Genomic DNA, 19,874 nt, shown 5'->3' on the forward strand with positions numbered 1-19,874 from the left:
GCCTGTAATCCCAACACTTTGGGAGGCCAAGGCGAGAGGATCACTTGAGCCCAGGAGTTTGAGACCAGCCTGGCAAATATGGCGAAACCTCATCTCTACTAAAAAATATAAAAATTAGCTGGACATGGTGGTGCTCACCTATAGGTTGCAGTGAGCCAAGATCACGCCACTGCACTCCAGCCTGGGTGACAGAGCAAGACTCTGTCTCAGAAAAAAAAAAAAAAAGAAAAGAAAGAAAAAGGAAAAAAAAAGACAGGGCATGGTGGCTCACACCTGTAATCCCAGCACTTTTGGAGGCCGAGACGGGTGGATCACTTGAGGTCAGGGGCTCGAGACCAGCCTGGCCAACATGGTGAAATCCTGTCTTTACTAAAAATACGAAAAAAAAAAAATCAGCCGGGCGTGGTGGTGAGCAACTATAGTCCCAGCTACTCGGGAGGCTGAGGCAACGAGAATCACTTGAGCCCAAGAAGTGGAGGTTGCAGTGAGCCGAGATTGCGCCACTGCACTCCAGCCTGGGCGACAGAGCGAGGCTCTGTCTCAAAAAAAAAAAAAAAGAATTAAGGAAAAAGAAAAAGAAAGTCAATGAATAATAGAGCATGACAATAATAACAATACCAAATAATTATTAACCACCTAGACTCATATATTAAAAAACGCACACACACAAATTATTTCAAAGTGAACCATAACTATTGCAGGGGTCAGGACAAATACTTATGTCTATATCATTAGTTTAATACTGTCTCCCAGTGGACCGCCAGATCCTGACCAGATAATTGGCTTGGCAGACACGAATGAAGTCAAAGTCAGGGCCACTCATTTGTTCATTCCTTCATCCATTTATTCAGCCAGTATTTATTAGGGCACCGTGTTGAGTGCTGGAGATTCACGGGTGAACAGGACAGACAAGGCTTTTGCTCTGCTGGAGCCTCAGAACCAGGAGGGTAGACAGGCTGTAAAGAAGTAATCACATATGTGACTAATGTTTTAGATAGTGCTAAGTGTCATGTAGACAGTGAAGAGGGTTGAGGTGTCATAGAGTAAAACTGTGTGGCCACTTCTAACAGAGGGGCAGGGAAGTCCTCTTTGGGGATATGACAGGCAAGTTGTGAGACTTGATGAAGACAGTCATCTGAGATAGGTGGGGAGTCCCAGACCAAGTCCCCGGGGCAGACGATGACTTGCTCCAGTGTGGTTGGAGCTCTGTGAGCACAGGAGGGAGCGTCATTTTCACAGAGGAAGGCTGGGGCCAGTTCATCTGGAGACGTGTTGGCCTCGGTAAGAAGTTTCTGTTGTTGTTGTTGTTGAGGCAGAGTCTGGCTCTGTCGCCCAGGAGGCTGAAGTGCAGTGGCACGACCTCGGCTCACTGCAACCTCCACCTTCCAGGTTCAAGCGATTCTTCTGCCTCAGCCTCCCTAGCAGCTGGAATTACAGGCATGCGCAACCATGCCTGGCTGATTTTTGTATTTTTAGTAGAGACAGGGTTTTGCTATGTTGGTCAGGCTGGTCTCGAACTCCTGACCTCAGGAGGAGGTCCACCTGCCTCAGCCTCCCAAAGTGCCAGGATTGCAGGTGTGTTCCACCGTGCCTGGCCTATTCATTGACTTTCAATGATGTGCCAGGCACAAGAGAAAACTGCACCATCCACGTATTCATCACAAAAATAGAGCCTGTGGGCCAGGCACAGTGGTTCACACCTGTAATCCCAGCACTTTGGGAGGCCAAGGCAGGTGGATCACTGCAGGTCAGGAGTTTGAGACCAGCCTGGCCAACATGGTGAAACCCTGTCTCTACTAAAAATACAAAAATTAGCCAGGCGTGGTGGCGGCAGGCGCCTGTAATCCCAGCTACTCAGGAGGCTGAGGCAGAAGAATCGCTTGAACCCAGGAGGCGGAGCTTGCAGTGAGCCGAGATGGTGCCACTGCACTCTGGCCTGGGCAAGAGAGCAAGACTCCATCTCAAAAAACAAAAAACAACAAAAATAGAGCCTGTAAAATTAGTTCTGTTATTGCCCCGATGCTGCACATCAGGAAACTGATACCCAGAGAACTAAGTGACTCGTTTAAGTTCCCGTCATAGGAAATGGCAGAGGTCGAATTTTTTTTTCTTTTTTTTTTTTTTTTTTTGAGACGGAGTCTTGCTCTGTCACCCAGGCTGGAGTGCAGTGGCACAATCTCAGCTCACTGCAAGCTCTGCCTCCTAGGTTCACACCATTCTCCTGCCTCAGCCTCCCGGGTAGCTGGGACTACAGGCACCTGACACCATGCCCGGCTAATTTAATTTTTTGTATTTTTAGTAGAGACGGGGGTTTCACCGTGTTAGCCAGGATGGTCTCGATCTCCTGACCTCGTGATCCACCCACCTTGGCCTCTCAAAGTGCTGGGATTACAGGTGTGAGACACTGTGCCCGGCCGGCAGAGGCAGAATTTGAATCGGGGTCTGCCTGACTCCAAGGCTGGTGTCCTCATCCTTGGCCCACAGTTGATACCAAGCCCTGTCCCCTTACCCACCCAGAGGATTTGCTTACCCTCTCTTGGTCTTTGGTGATGATGGTTTTACCTCACCCTACCCTTTGCAGAGGGCTGCCCACCCTGTAGTATCATCATTCATGATTCAGAGTAGACAAGCTTTTTATTTTTTATGCAATATATATATTTATTTATTTGAGACAGAGTCTCCCTCTGTTGCCCAGGCTGGAGTGCAGTGATCTCGGCTCACTGCAACCTCCACCTCCCGGGTTCAAGCCATTCTCCTGCCTCAGTCTCCCTGGAGCTGGGATTACAGGCATGCACCACGACACCCAACTAATTTTTGTATTTTTAGTAGAGATGGGGTTTCACCATGTTGGTCAGGCTGGTTTTGAACTCCTGACCTCAGGTGATCCTCCCACCTCGGCCTCCCAAAGTGCTGGGGTTACAGGCGTGAGGCATCAGGACTGGGCTAATTTTTGTATTTTTTAGTAGAGACGGGGTTTTGCAGTGTTGGCCAGGCTGGTCTTGAACGCCTGACCTCAGGTGATCTGCCCACCTCGGCCTCCCAAATTGCTGGGATTACAGGCGTGAGCCACCGCGCCTGGCTGCTTGTTTTTTTGTTTTTTGTTTTTTGTTTTTTTACCTTTTGGCTGTCACAAACAATGTCGCAATAAACACAATGTATACAAATGTCTCTAGGAGACCTTGCTTTCAGTTCTTTTGGGTATATATCGAGAAGTAGAATTGTTGGGTCATACAGTAAATTCTATGTTTAGCTTTTTTAGTAATCGCCAAATTTTTCCACAGGTATACTATTTTACATTCCCACCAGCAATGCACTTCAATTTTTCCAAATTTGTATTAGTCTACTAAGGCTGTTCTAACAAAATACCATAGATTGGGCAGCTTCAACAACAGAAATTTATTTTCTATTCTGTTCTGAAGGCTGGAAGTTCAAGATCAAGGTGCCAGTAAGTTCAGTTTCTGATGAGGGCTCTCTTCCTGGCTTGTAGACGGCTGCCTTCCTGCTGCATCCTGACATGGCCTTTGGAGAGAGAGAGAGCTCTGGGTGATAGCCCAGGGCTCATCTGGTTGTCCCTGCAGAAGTGTTCGCTGCTTCTCAGCACCCACAGCAGATTTTTGTTGCTGCTTCTCTTTTCTTCTAGTGCCACTGTCTAAATTTAGATTCCCCTAAAGAAGAGCCTGAGACGAGAACTTGGTAGCTTATTTTGGAGTTGATTCCAGGAAGCACAGCGCGGGAGAGGGAATGAGAGACAGGGGAGTGAGGAAAGCCACCGAGCAGGTCACCTCTGCAGGCAACTGGGCTCAGTCCCCCGCCGGGCCCACTGAGGGGTCGTGCAGAGCACAGCACAGCACTGCACGCCCAGGGATGGGAAGCCCGGACTCTTCTTTCTCTTCTTCTAAGACACCAGTCCTATTGGATTAGGTCCCCAACTTTTACCTCAGTTAAGCTTAATTATCTCCAAAAGACGTTATCTCCAAATACAGTCATACTAGGAGTTAGGGCTTCAACATATGAATTTGCAGGGAGGGGTACAATTCAGTCCACAGCGACATCCTTGCCAACACTTGTCATTTTACAGATTTTGATAATAGCCATCCTGGGGAATAAGAACTATTTGTGGTTTTGATGCTGTTGAGCATCTTTTCATGGCTTCTTTCTTGGCCATTTTTGGTTTTTGTTTTGTTTTGTTTTTTGAGACAGTCTTTTTTTTTTTTTTTTTTTTTGAGTCGGAGTCTCACTCTGTCGCCAGGCTGGAGTGCAGTGGTGCGATCTCGGCTTACTGCAACCTCCGCCTCCCAGGTTCACGCCATTCTCCTGCCTCAGCGTCCTGAGTAGCTGGGACCACAGGTGCCCGCCACCACACCCAGCTAATTTTTGTATTTTTAGTAGAGACGGGGTTTCACCGTGTTGGCCAGGATGTTCTCAATCTCTTGACCTTGTGATTCGCCCACTCAGCCTCCCAAAGTGCTGGGATTATAGGCGTGAACCACCGTGCCTGACCAAGACAGAGTCTTATTCTGTTGCTCAAGCTGGAGTGCAGTGGTGAGGTCTGGGCTCACTGTCACCTCTGCCTCCCAGGTTCAAGCAATTCTCCTACCTCAGCCTCCTGAGTAGCTAGGATTACAGGCGTCTGCCACCATGCCTGGCTAAATTTTGTAATTTTAGTAGAGACAGGGTTTCACGATGTTGGCCAGGCTGGCCTCGAACTCCTGACCTCAAGTGAGCTGCCCACCTCAGTCTCCCAAAGTGCTGGAATTACAGGCATGAGCCACCATGCCTGGTCCCTTTGCCATTTTTTAATTGGGTTGGTTTTTGGGGTTTTTGTTTTTTGGGGGGTTTTTTGGTGGTGGTGAGTTGTTGGAACTTTTTATATAATGTGGATATTAAATCGTTACCAGATATATGATTTGCAAAAATTTGCTTCCATTCTGTGGGTTACCTTTTCACTCTCTTGATAGTATCCCAGCTGGACGTGGTGGCTTACACTTGTAATCCCAGCACTTTAGGAGGCCAAGACAGGAGGTTCGCTTGAGCCCAGGAGTTTGAGACCAGTCTGAGCAAGGTGGTGAAACCCCGTCTCTACAAAAAAATTCAAAAATTAGCCAGGCATGGTGCCACATGCCTGTAGACCCAGCTACTCAGGAGGCTGAGGTGGGAGGATAGCTTGCTTGAGCCTGGGAGGTGAAGGCTGCGGTGAACCGAGATCACACCACTGCGCTCCAGCCTGGGCAATAGAGGGAAACTCTGTCTCAAACAAACAAACAAACAACAACAACAACAAAACCCATAATATCCTTTGATACACAAAAGTTTTTAACTTTGATGAATTGCAATCTATTTGTTTTTTCTTTTGGTGTCACATTTAATAAATTGTTGTCAAATCCAACATCATGAATATTTGCCTCTATATTTTCATCTACGAGTTTTTGTGGTTTTAGTTCTTAGATGTAGGTCTTTCATCCTATTTTTTTTGAGATGGAGTCTCACTCTGTCACCCTAGGCTGGAGTGCAGTGGCACGATCTTGGCTCACTGCAACCTCTGCCTGCCAGGTTCAAGCGATTCTCCTGCCTCAGCCTCCTGAATAGCTGGGGCTACAGGCATATGCCACCATGCCCGGCTAATTATTGTATTTTTAGTAGAGACGGGGTTTTGTCATGTTGGTCAGGATGGTCTCGAATTCCTGACCTCCCGAATTACTGGGATTACAGGCATGAGCCACCATGCCTGGCCTACTTCTTACTTTGTTTTTGTTGTTGCTGTTGTTTTTTGTTTGTTTTGTTTTTGTTTTTGAGGCAGAGTCTCCCTCTCTCCCCCAGGCTGGAGTGCAGTGGCGCAATTTCAGCTCACTGCAACCTCCACCTCCCGGGTTGAAGCGATTCTTCTGCTCTGCCTCCTGAGTAGCTGGAACTGCAGGCGTGTGCCACCAATCCTGGCTTTTTTTTTTTTTTTTTTTTTGAGATGGAGTTTCGCTCTTGTTTCCGAGGCTGGAGCGCAATGGCACGGCCTCGGTTCAGTGCAACCTCTGCCTCCCGGGTTCAGGCGATTCTCCCGCCTCAGCCTCCTGAGTAGCTGGGATTACAGGCATGTGCCACCACACCCGGCTAATGTTGTATTTTTAGTAGAGAAAGGGTTTTCCCATGTTGGTCAGACTGGTCTCGAACTCCTGACCTCAGGTGATCCGCCCATCTTGGCCTCCCAAAGTGCTGGGATTACAGGTGTGAGCCACCACGCCTGGCCTACTTTGTTTTTTAAGATATTACCTCCCTTGCAAGTTGTCAAGAGAATGAGAGTTGAAAGTGAAGTGCCTGCCACAGAGCTGGACACATAGTAGGTGCCTAACAAACAGCAGCTCTCCGTAGGAGAAGGCTGGTTCAGTCCCTTCAGGTTGAAAGGACCAGAGACTTCTCGGGTTCCCTCAGGCACACTGGTAGCACAGCAGGTTCACAGGAAATCCTCCCTGTCTGCGCAATCTGGCCTGGGAGACTGGAATGTCGCTCAGTAGGCCACAGGCCTCCATCTGGTTGTCCCTGCAGAAGTGTCCGCTGCTTCTCAGCACCCACAGCAGATTTTTGTTGCTGCTTCTCTTTTCTTCTAGTGCCACTGTCTAAATTTAGATTCCCCTGAAGAAGAGCCTGAGACGAGAACTTGGTAGCTTATTTTGGAGCTGATTCCAGGAAGCACAGCGCGGGAGAGGGAATGAGAGACAGGGGAGTGAGGAAAGACACCGAGCAGGTCACCTCTGCGGACAACTGGGCTCAGTCCCCCGCCGGGCCCGCTGGGGGGACGTGCAGAGCACAGCACAGCACTGCACGCCCAGGGATGGGAAGCCCAGGTACTGAGCCAGGCCCTGGAGGTTTTAAATCCGTGGCCCTTCTGGGTTACCCTGCAGAAAAGGCTGAGCAAGTGTTCACTGCTCCAGAAATAAAACCCTCAGGCTGAGAAGCAGAGAGATGGGGGTACTGAAGTGAAGCTTGTGTGTGCAGGCAACCACCGCCTACACCTGCAGGTGGACTAAGAAGCCCCAAGGGGATACAGCGCAGGGGACCAACAGCTCCTGCAACCACCACGGCCTCTCCGCCGCCTTACTCCTGCGTACTCCTGCATGTTTAAAGCTTCTACTGCCTCAACTTCTACTTTTAGCTGTCATCTCTGTGGATCTCTGGGTTTCTGTGTCTCTGCTGCACAAATCTCCACGTAAGCCTTGCGTTTCATCTGTCCACAAGAAACAGGTGATTGGGCAGGACTGTTCACGCTAGCCCAGCTCACAGGGCACTGACCTCCAGAGATGGCTGCCCTTGCCACGGTCACCTGATCCTCTTCCAGTCCATGTGTCTGAAGTCCGAGGAATAGAGCATAGCAACTTGTTCATAAAAACAATTTGTGGGCCAGGAGCAGTGGCTCACGCCTGTAATCCCAGCACTTTGGGAGGCCAAGGTGGGTGGATCATTTGAGGTCAGGAGTTTGAGACCAGCCTGGTCAACATGGCAAAACCCTGTCTCTACTGAAAATACAAAAAATAGCTGGGCGTGGTGACGGGCGCCTGTAGTCCCAGGTACTCAGGAGGCTGGGGTAGGAGAATCGCTTGAATCTGGGAGATGGAAGTTGCAGTGAGCCAAGATCATGCCATTGCACTCCAGCCTGGGCGACAGAGCGAGACTCTGTCTCAAAAAGAAAAAGAAAAAGAAAAACAATGTCTGTCACCTTCTCTAGTCGGGGCTGTGGAGTGGCAGCACCCAGGGTCTCCTGGATGGCTGATCTGTAGTAAGTACTGTTACCCCCTTTACAAATGAGAGTATGGGGCTCAGAGTGTTGGAGAGACTGTGCCCGGAGGCCGATTTGGACCTGAGTGGAGTCTCCTGACTCCAAATCTCATGTTCTTTCCACTGAATGACTTTACCTCTTATGCAGGGAACAAACTCTGCAAGTGTTGAGTATTATGAAATCTTCCTATTTGGAGCCGGGCGCGGTAGCTCACGCCTGTGATCCCAGCTCTTTGGGAGGCTGAGGCGGGCGGATCACCTGAGGTCGGGAGTTCGAGACCAGCCTGACCAACATGGTGAAACCCCATCTCTACTAAAAATACAAAAATTAGCCATGCGTGGTGGCCGGCGCCTGTAGTCCCAGCTACAGGGGAGGCTGAGGCAGGAGAATTGCTTGAACCCGGGAGGCGGAGGTTTCAGTGAGCCGAGATCACGCCACTGCACTCCAGCCTGGGCAACAGACGAAGACTCCATCTAAAAAAAAAAAAAAAGAAGAAGAAATCTTCCTATTTGGGGTGTAGGTGTGGGAGTCATCTCCCGATAGAAAGGGATCTGCCCAGGGAACCTCAGGCTTTCCAGGGCTCTGGGTTCCTGGGTGGCAGCACCTGCGTGGATGTTCACTAAAGCCGGAATAAATAAACCTGTAGCTCTCGAGTCAGATGAAATACAACCTTTTCCTGCCGGGCGCAGTGGCTCACGCCTGTAATCCCAGCACTTTGGGAGGCCGAGGTGGGCGGATCACGAGGTCAAGAAATCCAGACCATCCTGGCTAACACGGTGAAACCCCGTCTCTACTAAAAATACAAAAAAATTAGCCGCGCATGGTGGCGGGTGCCTATAGTCCCAGCTACTCGGGAGGCTGAGGCAGGAGAATGGCGTGAACCCGGGAGGCGGAGCTTGCAGTGAGCCGAGATCGTGCCACTGCACTCCAGCCTGGGCAACAGAGCGAGACTCCGTCTCAAAAAAATAATAATAATAAATAATAATAAATAAATAAATAAATACAACTTTTATGAAATTCTAGTGGAGGCGAGTCATAGTAGACATCAAAGATTTCAGAAAATTTTGTGGGAGAAAAGAATTAGACTGAAAAGAATTCTATGTATTCCCTTAAATATTTCTGGGAACTGGGGTGAGCTATTGGTACCAGTCAGGTTCCTGGTGGCAAACAGAAGAGATCAACTGGCTAGCTTGTGCAGGAAGGGGATTTATTGGGAGACCATCAGACAGCTCAGCAAATGGCAGGAAGGGTTGGACAAGGGATTACACACCTGTGATCCCATCTCCTTGGGAGGCCAAGGTAGGAGGATTGCTTCAGCACAGGTGTTCGAGACCAGCCTGGGAAACATGGTGAAACCCCATCTCGACAAAAAATACAAAGATTAGCCAGGTGTGGTGGCACATGCCTGTAGTTCCAGCTACTTGGGAGACTGAGGTGGGAGGATCACCTGAGCCCGAGGAGGTCAAGGTTGCAGTAAGCCATGATCACGTCACTGCACTCCAGCCTAGGTGACAGAGCAAGATCCTGTCTGAAAAACAAACAAAATGAACAAATGGCAGGAAGGCTAGAGAAGAAACTTAGAAAAAAAAAAGGCCAAACCAAGAGGGACAATAAGGCAGCAGAGACCAAACCACAGGAGCTGTCGGCCGACACCGCCACTCCTGGACACTCATCATGGCCTGCAAGCAGGTGGCCCCTGTGACACTCACTGCCCACCACTGGCCCCTAATCCCACCCTCTATATAGGAGCCTCTCAGATTGACCCAGTCTGTGTCACATGCCCATGCCGGCTGCCCAGGGTGGTTGGCAGGAGGTGATGCCTGATCGGCTTCTCAACTTGTCACTTCCAAACCTCTGCAGGAACTCAGAGGCTCCGCTCGGTGAAACCCTCTATTCTCTAGCCACTGGCGCTATTTCTCTTTTTCTTTTCTTTTTTTTTTTTTTTTGAGATGGAGTCTTACTCTGTCACCCAGGCTGGAGTGCAATGGCGTGATCTTGGCTCACTGCAACCTCCGCCACCCGGATTCAAGCAATTCTCCTGCCTCAGCCTCCCAAGTGTCTGGGATTACAAGCAAGCGCCACCACGCCCGGCTAAATTTTGTATTTTTAGTAGAGATGGGATTTCACCATGTTGGCCAAACTGGTCTCCAACTCCTGACCTCAAACGATCCGCCTGCCTTGGCCTCCCAAAGTGCTGGGATTACAGACGTGAGCCACCATGTCTGGCCCACTGGCCCTATTTCTTTGTTAGTTGCCATCATCTATTATAGAGTATGACAGGAGCAGGCTCAAATGTTATGGAGCCTGGAGCTTATGCATTCAGGAGGAGACTCTTTAAAAGGTAATACAAAGTTGCACATAGAAATTGCTAGAGCCCCTCTCTGGGCCTTGGAAGGGGGTGGTGCAAATGAGAGGCCTACAGCTTAAGCTTCAGCAACTTCATCGTGAATCCCCCGAGGAGAGACAGACCAGTTCATGAGCCATTTCCTATCCGTGGATGTCATAGATTTGTCAGGTTTTCTGCTGTTACAAAAATGCTGCAAAGAACATTCTAATATGCAACTCTTTTGTGAACATGTGTAAGTATTTCTCCAGGTTAGACAGAAAGAGCTGGAATTGCCAAGCTGTAGAACATGAGTCTTTTCATTTTTATCAATGGTGTCCTGCCAAATTGCATCCAAAGGGGTGTCACTAAATCCCACTCCCATCAGAGTTGCAGTGAGAGTTTTCTCACATCTTTGCCAGCCCTGGATATAATAATATTTTTCATTTTTTTGCCAACGGACGGAAAAAATGAAAGCGATCTCAACGTTGCTTTAATTTGCTGTGTTAGTTTTTTAGGGGTGGCATAACAAAGGACCACACACTAGGTGGTTTAAAAACAGAAATGTGGCCGAGTGCGGTGGCTAACGCCTGTCATCCCAGCACTTTGGGAGACCGAGGCGGGCGGATCACTTGAGGCCAGGAGTTGGAGACCAGCCTGGCCAACATGGTGAAACAACGATTCTACTAAAAATACAAAAATGAGCCAGGCGTGCTGATGCATCCCTGTGATCCCAGCTACTTGTGTGCCTGAGGCACGAGAATCACTTAAACCTGGAAGGCGGAGGTTGCAGTGAGCCAAGATTGTGCCACTGCACGCCAGCCTGGGCGACAGAGTGAGATTCCATCTCAAAAAATCAATGAATGAATAAATAAATAAATCGAAATGTATTGTCTTACAGTTTTGGAGGCTCGAAGTCCAAAATCAAAGCGCTGGCTGGGCAAGGTGGCTCACACCTGTAATCCCAGCACTTTGGGAGGCCAAGGCAGGCAGATCACTTGAGGTAAGGAATTCGAGACCAGCCTGACCAACATGGTGAAACCTTGTCTCTACCAAGAATATAAAAAATGTGCCGGGTATGGTAGCTCATGCCTGTAATCCCAGCTACTTGGGAGGCAGAGGCAGGAGAATTGCTCAAACCCGGGAGGCAGAGGTTGCAGTGAGCTGAGATTGTGACACTGCACTCCAGCTTGGGTAATAGAGCAAGACTCCATCTCAAAAAAAAACCAAATAAACAAACAACAAAAAAAATCAAAGTGTGGACAAGACCATGCTTATGCTGAAACCTGTAGCATAAAATCCTTCGTTGCCCCAGCCGGGCACGGTGGCTCACGCCTGTAATCCCAGCACTTTGGGAGGCAGAGGTGGGCGGATCACCTGAGGTCGGGAGTTCAAGACCAGCCTGGCCAACATAGAGAAACCCTGTCTCTACTAAAAATAAAATAAAAATAAAAATAAAAATAAATTAACCGAACATGGTGGCATATGCCTGTAATCCCAGCTACTCGGGAGGCTGAGGCAGAAGAATTGCTTGAACCTGGGAGGCAGAAGTTGCAGTGAGCCGAGATCATGTCATTGCACCCAGCCTGGGCAACAGAGCAAAACTCCGTCTAAAAAAAAAAAAAAATCCTTCCTTGCCCCAGCCCAGCCTCTGGTGGTTTGCTGGCAATCTTTAGCATTCCTTGGTCTGGAGATGCCTCCCTCCAATCTTCCTGTCTGTGTGTCTCTGTCTTCACTGGCCAGCTCCTTCCAAGGACGCCACGTTGGATGGGAGCCCACCCGACTCCAGTATGACCCCATCTTGACCAACTACCTCTGCAATTACCCTGTTTCCACAAAGATCGCATTCTGAGGTGGCTGGAGGTTAGGACTAAAACATATTTTTTTGGGAAGGACACACTTCAGCCCGTAACATTTACATTCCTCTAATTTCCAGGGACACTGAACATCTTTTCCTAGGTTTACTGGGAATTTGGACCCTTCTTCAAATCACCCTTTCATATGAGTTGCTCGGTTTCCTATTGGGTTTTCTTATTTGTTTTGTTTTGTTTTGTTTTTGTCATTTTCTTATTTCTTTCAAGATTCTCTCTATTTTTCATTATGAAGCTGTTATACTGTGGCAGGCAAAGGTTTCTCCCAGCCCGTCACATGTGTGTTGACTTTAGTTTTTGTTCGTTTTGTTTGTTTGTTTGAGACGGAGTTTCACTCTTGTCGCCCAGGCTGGAGTGCAATGGCACAATCTTGGCTCACTGCAACCTCCGCCTCTCAGGTTCAAGCGATTCTTCTGTCTCAGCCTCCCGAGTAGCTGGGATTACAGGCACACGTCACCACGCCTGGCTAATTTTTGTATTTTTAGTAGAGATGGGATTTCATCATGTTGGTCAGGTTGGTCTCAATCTCTTGACCTCATGATCCACCCGCCTTGGCCTCCCAAAGTGCTGGGATTACAGGCATGAGCCACCGTGCCCGGCCTGTTTTTTTTTTTTTTTTTTTTTTTTTTTTTTTTTTAAGACAGAGTCTCATTCTGTCACCCAGGCTGAAGTGCACTGGCTCTATCTCAGCTCACTGCAACCTCCACCTCCTGGTTCATGTGATCCTCCCACCTCAGTCTCCCCAGTAGCTGGGACTACAGGCGTGCACCACCACACTCGGCTAATTTTTGTGTGTGTGTGTATTTTTAGTAGAGACAGGGTTTCACCATGTTGGCCAGGCTGGTGTCAAACTCCTAATCTCAAGTGATCCTCCTACCTCGGCCTCCCAAAGTGCTGGGATTGCAGGCATGAGCCACCACGCCCAGCCCCTGCAGGCCTTTTCACTTGAGAGTTCTCCCTTGAAAGCATCCGTCTCACTCATTTCCTTCAGGTATTACATTTCATTTTCTCAATGACCTTTCTTCTTCCCTAAGCTCAAATTTAGGTAGAGCTCCCCACTCCTATCGGTGTTTAGCCCAGTGAGAAGTAATATGCACCCAGCCCCTGAACTCCAAAACACACACAGCCCATGAGTGAGAGGGAAGGTGGGTGCCCCAAGCCTGCTCCATTCCACTTTTCAGAGACAACAGAGACTCAGGTCATGGAAGACAGAAAGCTGTCCTGCCCTTCAGGGTAAGAACTTGTCTTTTATTGTGCTGAAAGACGCATACTCTCTTCCTGCGCTGCCTAAGAGCTGGTACCAACCAAGAAAGAAAATATTACTGGACGTGCTCTTGGCTGCTGCTCCTCCTTGACTACCTGCCTAATACCGAGGATGAATTGCCTTGGGGAGAATTAGAATTGCTAAAGCAGGAATCATAAATTCAGCTTTTGACTTTTCAGAACGGGCTCTTGAGGCCCAAATAAAATAAAATAGGCTTCTTTAGTTATCCACTTATTCAACAAATATTTATTACACCCCTGCTATCAGCTGGGCAGGTTCAAGGCGTGGGATACAGCAGTGGAAAAGGTGATGCTTCAAAGGAGGGCCTTGAAAACAAACAGGAAAGACCAGGAGCGGTGGCTCACTCCTGTAATCCCAGCATTCCGGGAGGCCAAGGAGGGTGGATCACCTGAGGTCAGGAGTTCAAGACCAGCCTGGCCAACATGGTGAAACCCTGTCTCTACTAAAAATACAAAAAATTAGCTGGGTGTGGTGGCTCACGCCTTTAGTCCCAGCTACTCAGGAGGCTGAGACGAGAGAATTGCTTGAACCTGGGAGGTGGAGGTTGCAGTGAGCCGAGATGGTGCCACTGCACGCACCAGCCTGGGAGACAAAAGGAAACTGTCTCAAAAGAAAAGAAAAGAAAAAGATGGTGTTTTGCCCACATCCTCCATGGAGCTTGTCCTAGTGGAGAGAGGAAAATCGTCAAATCAACAAGGAAACATCGGTATGTCAGGTGCTATGGATTGATCTAGAGAATAACAGAGCAGAGCAACAGGAGAGAGTGGAGGAGGGATTATTCTGCAGCAGGACCTTCAGGGTGGGGGTGGGCCTCTGGGAGGAGGTGGCATTGGAGCAGATGTGAGTGTTTTGAGAAGAGAGAGTAAGGAGGGCCAGTGAGGCGGGGGATGGGAGGGCAAAGGTGACCATGGCGGGGAGTGAGGTGGGAAGGAGCCCTCCTGCGGGACCCAGCCATGGACTCGGGAATCTATCCCAAGCACTTTAGGAAGCCGAAGGAGGGGAGGAGCTGGCTCTGATGTGGGTCTGGGGAGGTTCACTCTGGCTGCTCCTGTGAGAGGGTGGAAGCTGTGCCTGGGCCGGGTGAGCAGTGGCGGAAGCAGGGACCCAGCAGCAGCCATGGGGCCACGAGTGCACAGGGCCCTGGTGTTTTCCGAAGCAGGAGCCGCTGGCACCTGGTGTTGGGTTGGGAAAGGGGGAAAAGGAAACAGAGGTCTCTAAGGTGACTTCTGGGTTTTTGTCCTAAGCGACAGAGTGAACAGTGGTGCCATTTCCTGGGGGAAGAGCGGGTTTGAGGGACCACGCCTTGCACTTTGGAAGGTGTTTAAAACATCCACGTGGCAGTGCCCAGCAGGTAATCCCATGTGCAGGCTGGAGCGCTGCAGAGAGGCTGGAGGTGGAGATAAATGTGGGAGTCACTCATTGGCAGAGTGTACTCCAGTGGGAGTGGGTTAGATCCCCTATGGAGTGAGCTTCAATAGAGAGGAGGAGGAGTCTGAGGAACATTCAGGGGACAAGAGCCCATGAGGGTCCACGCTGCCTAAAGCCCTTGTCTCCCAGCTCATGTGTTGTCACCTGAATGCCTGGCCCCACATGGCTATCAACATACCCCTATCTGACCAGTCTCACGCCCCTCCTCATCTGCCAAGTGCCTCACCTGTCCTCAGGCCCCAGCCCCTGCCCACAGCAAAGCCCTCTATGTCCCCACCCTCTTCTCTGCTCACCTGACTCTTCCCTGAGTGAGGACACGGCTTCCTTTCAACCCTTCAAGGGGGCTGCTTTTTCCTTCCAAGCTCCCTGTCCCAAAAGGCTGGAGATGGGGTCGGGCTCTCCCAAGTTCCTTGTTGCCTCTTCCCGATCATTGTCCCTCTCTCCTTCCTCAAACCTCGCAGCACCTTTGGTGCACAGGCTCTGGAGTGATCTCCCTGGTTCCAGCCACATGCCTTCCTCCCAGGCAATCCACATCAGCCAGGATCACACACGCAGTGGCTCCCCGTCTGTCTCTCAGCCACTATTCCCTCCACCTCCCTTCGCCAGGATTTCAGCATCGTGGATGTAGACAGCCCATCCAACCCAGGACCTAGGGCCCAGACCTCCCTGCTGCCAAGGATCTGTTCTTTGGCCACCTGCTGACCTGGTCATATTATCATTGGCAAGAACAGTAGCTGCTGCGGAACTGCTACTTTCAACCCCCTGTCTCAGACCTCCACCTCCAAATGATATTCTGTCTTCTCCCTCTTAGTCTCCTGATGTGACAACTTCCTTACATTTGGGACTCCTAAGCCACCAATGCTCCATCTTTTAACTGGTCACCATTCCCTTTCCTATTTTTTTTTTTTTTTGAGACGGAGTTTTGCTGTGTCGCCCATGCTGGAGTGCAGTGGTACAATCTCAGTTCACTGCAACCTCTGCCTCTCGGGTTCAAGCGATTCTCCTGCCTCAGCCTCCCGAGTAGCTGGGACTACAGGCATGCGCCACCATGCCCGGTTAATTTTTGTATTTTTAGTAGAGACAGGGTTTCACTATGTTGACCAGGCTGGTCTTGAACTCCTGACCTCGTGATCTGCCTGCCTCAGCTTCCCAGAGTGCTGGGATTACAGGCATGAGCCACCACGCCCAGCCGAGCCAGAGTTTTTGATGTCACGTGCTTGGCTTTGAGCCCCTGAATGGGGAAGGACATGGTATTTCTCTACTGACAGTGCATTGGAAGAGAAGAGATTCACCAGAGAGTCACCAGAGTGGGAGGAAATTACACCCAGGGGCTTGCAGGGAGTTTGCTGGGGCCTTCTTGACCCGGGGGAAGAGCAGGAGTCGCAGTCCTCTCCCAGTGCCAAGCACTCTGCAGGTGACTGAACCAGCTGCTGGGACTAGGAGACACCTGCCACTCGAACAAGCTCTGCTACGCATTTCACCTGCGCCCTGCGTCCAGGAGGGCTGAGCCGTGCGTCTGCCCTCAGACGAAAGCTCCCAGGACCAGCTGCTCGCACATCACCCATGGGCCATCCAGCTGGGATGCTCTTCAGCCCAAATTGGTTTGATTCGGCAATAAGGAGGTTGTTGGTGACCTGCAATAAAAGTTTCAGTGGAATTTGGGAGAAGCCAGGTGGCTCTGGGGAGTATGTGGTATGTGAGGAAACTGAGGCAGCCAATGTAAACAACTCTTTGAAAAAGTGCTTTGGGGCCAGTTGCGGTGTCTCATGCCTGTAATCCCAGCACTACGGGAGATTGAGGCAGGAGGATCACTGGAGCTCAGGAGTTTAAGACCAACCTGGGCAACATAGGAAGACCCTGTCTGTACAAAAAAAAAAAAAAAAAAAACAAAAAACAAATTAGCCAGGTGTAGTGGTGTGCACCTGTAGTTCCAGCTACTTGGGAAGCTGAAGTGGAAGGATCGCTTGAGCCCAGGAGGTCGAGGCTGCAGTGAGCTGTGATTGCACCACTGCACTCCAGTCTGGGCGACAGAAGAAGACCCTGTCTCAACAGCAACAACAAAAAGTGCTTTGGCTTCAGAGCTAGGTTACTTGTTAGAAAAAGACACAAGGTGGAGAGAGGGAGGTAGACATGGAAGGGTTCTTGTTTGTTCTTGGCAAGGAGTCAGGAGAGAGAGAGAGATGGAAGAAGCCCAAGAGCATCCAGGAGCCAAGGTGGAATTTAGGGAATCAGACGGTGCACAGCGGGGAGGACTGGCCTTCAGTGGGAAAAGGACACATCTCCCCTCCAAGAGGTGATAGATGGGGCAGTCAGATAGGCACCTGGGTGGCAGGATAATGGGAGAATTCCTGTCTGAAAGCTTCCAGTTTCTGAGTATAACAGAAAGTGAGGTTTTCAATAGCCACGATGGATGATTTTGGGGGCGAGCTGATGAGGAGAGTCAAGCTGCTGGCAGGTAGTATTGGAGGACACAGTTATGGTTGATGTCCGTGGATTGATGGCACCAGATTCTGCAGTGATGTGATTTTCTCCAGCACAGCTTAGGACCCAGGTGTAGCCAAGAAGGATGAGCAGACTGGCTCTGAGTCCCGGCTTCCGGGTTAGTGCATCAGTGAGACAGGTCAAGAAAAGTCAGGATTTCAGGCGAGGTGTCTCACGCCTGTAATCCCAGCACTTTGAGAGGCCAAGGCGGGTGGACCACCTGAGGTCAGGAGTTCAAGACCAGCCTGACCAACATGGAGAAACCCCATCTCTACTAAAAATATAAAAATTAGCCAGGCGTGGTGGTGCATGCCTGTAATCCCAGCTACTCAGGAGGCTGAGGCAGGAGAATCGCTTGAATCCAGGAGGCGGAGGTCGTGGTGAGACAAGATCGTGCCACTGCACTCCAGCCAGGGCAATAGAGCAAGACCCTGTTTCTAAAAATAAATAAATAGATAAACAAAATAAAAGATAGTGAATGATGATGGTTGGAAGAAGCCTCAGGGCTGGCTCCAGAGGGTCAAGGGGTGAGGAAGAAGGAGCAGCCTCCCCAGGGGAGGGGTGCTGGGAAGTGGGAACCCCAGAAGAGCACGTGATTTCTGTTAAAACATAGGCTTCAAACTGGTAGCCAATAAGCCAAACACTAGTTTGCTTTGCCTGCTCAAAAATTAAGCCAATAAAGTCCGAACCTGGTGGCTCCCACCTGTAATCCCAGCACTTTGAGAGGCCGAGGCTGGCGGATCACTTGAGGTCAGGAGTACAAGAGCAGCCTGGCCAATATGGAGAAGCTCTGTCTCTATTAAAAATACAAAAATTGGCCCAATGCAGTGGCTCACGCCTGTAATCCCAGCACTTTGGGAGGATGAGGCAGGCAGATGACCTGAGGTCAGGAGTTCAAGACCAGTTTGGTCAACATGGTGAAACCCCATCTCTACTAAAAATACAAAATTAGCTGGATGTGGTGGTAGGCCCCTGTAATCCCAGCTACTCAGGAGGCTGAGGCAGGAGAATCGCTTGAACGCAGGCAGCAGAGGTTGCAGTGAGCCGAGATTGCGCCACTGCACTCCAGCCTGGGCAACAAGAATGAAACTCCATCTCAAAAAAAAAAAACAAACAAAAAAAACACGTCTGGGCTCAGTGGCTCACGACTGTAATCCCAGCACTTTGGGAGGCCGAGGTGGGTGGATCACGAGGTCAGGAGTTCAAGAGCAGCCTGGCCAACATAGTGAAGCCCCGTCTCTACTAAAAACACAAAAATTAGCCAGGCATGGTGGCACGCGCCTGTAGTCCCAGCTACTCAGGAGGCTGAGGCAGGAGAATCGCTTGAACCCAGGCGGTGGAGGCTGCAGTGAGCCGAGATCATGCCACTACACACCAGCCTGGGTGACAGAGTGAGACGCCATCTCAAAAAATAAAAATTAAAACATTAAAATAAATAGCACTGCTATAAACATTCGTGTGAAAGTTGGCATGTGGACATATGTTTTCAGTTCTGTTGGGTAGATACCTAGCTAGGAGTGGAATTACTGGATCATGTGGTAACTCTTTGTTTAACTTTTTGAGGAATCACCAAAGTGTTTTCCATAGTGCTGCGCTATTTTACATCCCTACCAGCAGTGTATGAGGGTTTCTTGCCTCTTTCAAATTATCTGAAGATCTGGCCATGCTGGGTCCACATTCCCACATGCCAGCACTCAGCCCGGAGCTGGATCAGGAAATGTGGGCTCTCACCCTCCCGGGTTCTCACTACTCACAGTCCAGGCACAGACATTACCCACTGCCTTTGGCCCTTCATGCTCCATACATTTTCTTTTTCTTTCTTTCTTTCTTTTTTTTTTGAGACGGAGTTTTGCTCTTGTCGCCCAGGCTGGGAAGCAATGGTGGTATCTTGGCTCACTGCAGCCTCCGCCTCTCGGATTCAAGCAATTCTCCTGCCTCAGCCTCCTGAGTAGCTGGGATTACAGGTGCCCACCACCATGCCCGGCTAATTTTGTATTTTTGGTACAGACAGGGTTTCACCATGTTGGCCAGGCTGGTCTCAAACTCCTGACCTCAGGGGATCTGCTCACCTCAGCCTCCCAAAGTGTTGGGATTACAGGTGCGAGCCACCCTGCCTGGCCTCCATGCATTTTCCTTACCTGCTGGGCCCCCGAGCAAACCCCAGGCAGGGGAAGACTATGGTGTGAAGGGTGGGGTTGAGGACAAGTTTGTTGACCAAGAGCCAGCTTTCGAAGGGCCAAGTAAAAAGGTCTTAGAAGGTAGGGAACAGGGAGTTGTCAAGATGAGAGGAATTAACAGTGTGGAAATGACAGCAGAAGAGAAGAGATGACCAGAGGAGCTGACATTTTGAGCAGTGACTGAGTATAACAGAGACACAAGGTGTGGTGGGAGGAGCATCCTAGCTGGGCTCTGCAGGCTGAGGCCAGGAGGCTACCACAGTGGTCCTGGTGGAGTCAGAAGGCCAGTTCTCCAGGCCCTGAAGCTCATTAATTTAGGTGCTCAAGGAGGGATTCGTCTTTTTATTTTGTTTTGTTTTGCTGAGAGACAGAGTCTTGCTCTGTCACCCAGGCTGGAGTGCTGTGGCATGATCTCAGCTTGCTGCAACCTCTGCCTCCCGGGTTCAAGTGATTCTTCTGCCTCAGCCTCCCTAGTAGCTGGGATTACAGGCACCCGCCACCACACCCAGCTAGTTTTTTTATATTTTTAGTAGAGACACTGTTTCAC

The sequence above is a fragment of the Gorilla gorilla genome, chromosome 23 (genome assembly GCF_029281585.2).
Source record: "Gorilla gorilla gorilla isolate KB3781 chromosome 23, NHGRI_mGorGor1-v2.1_pri, whole genome shotgun sequence".
Taxonomy (NCBI): Eukaryota; Metazoa; Chordata; class Mammalia; order Primates; family Hominidae; genus Gorilla; species Gorilla gorilla.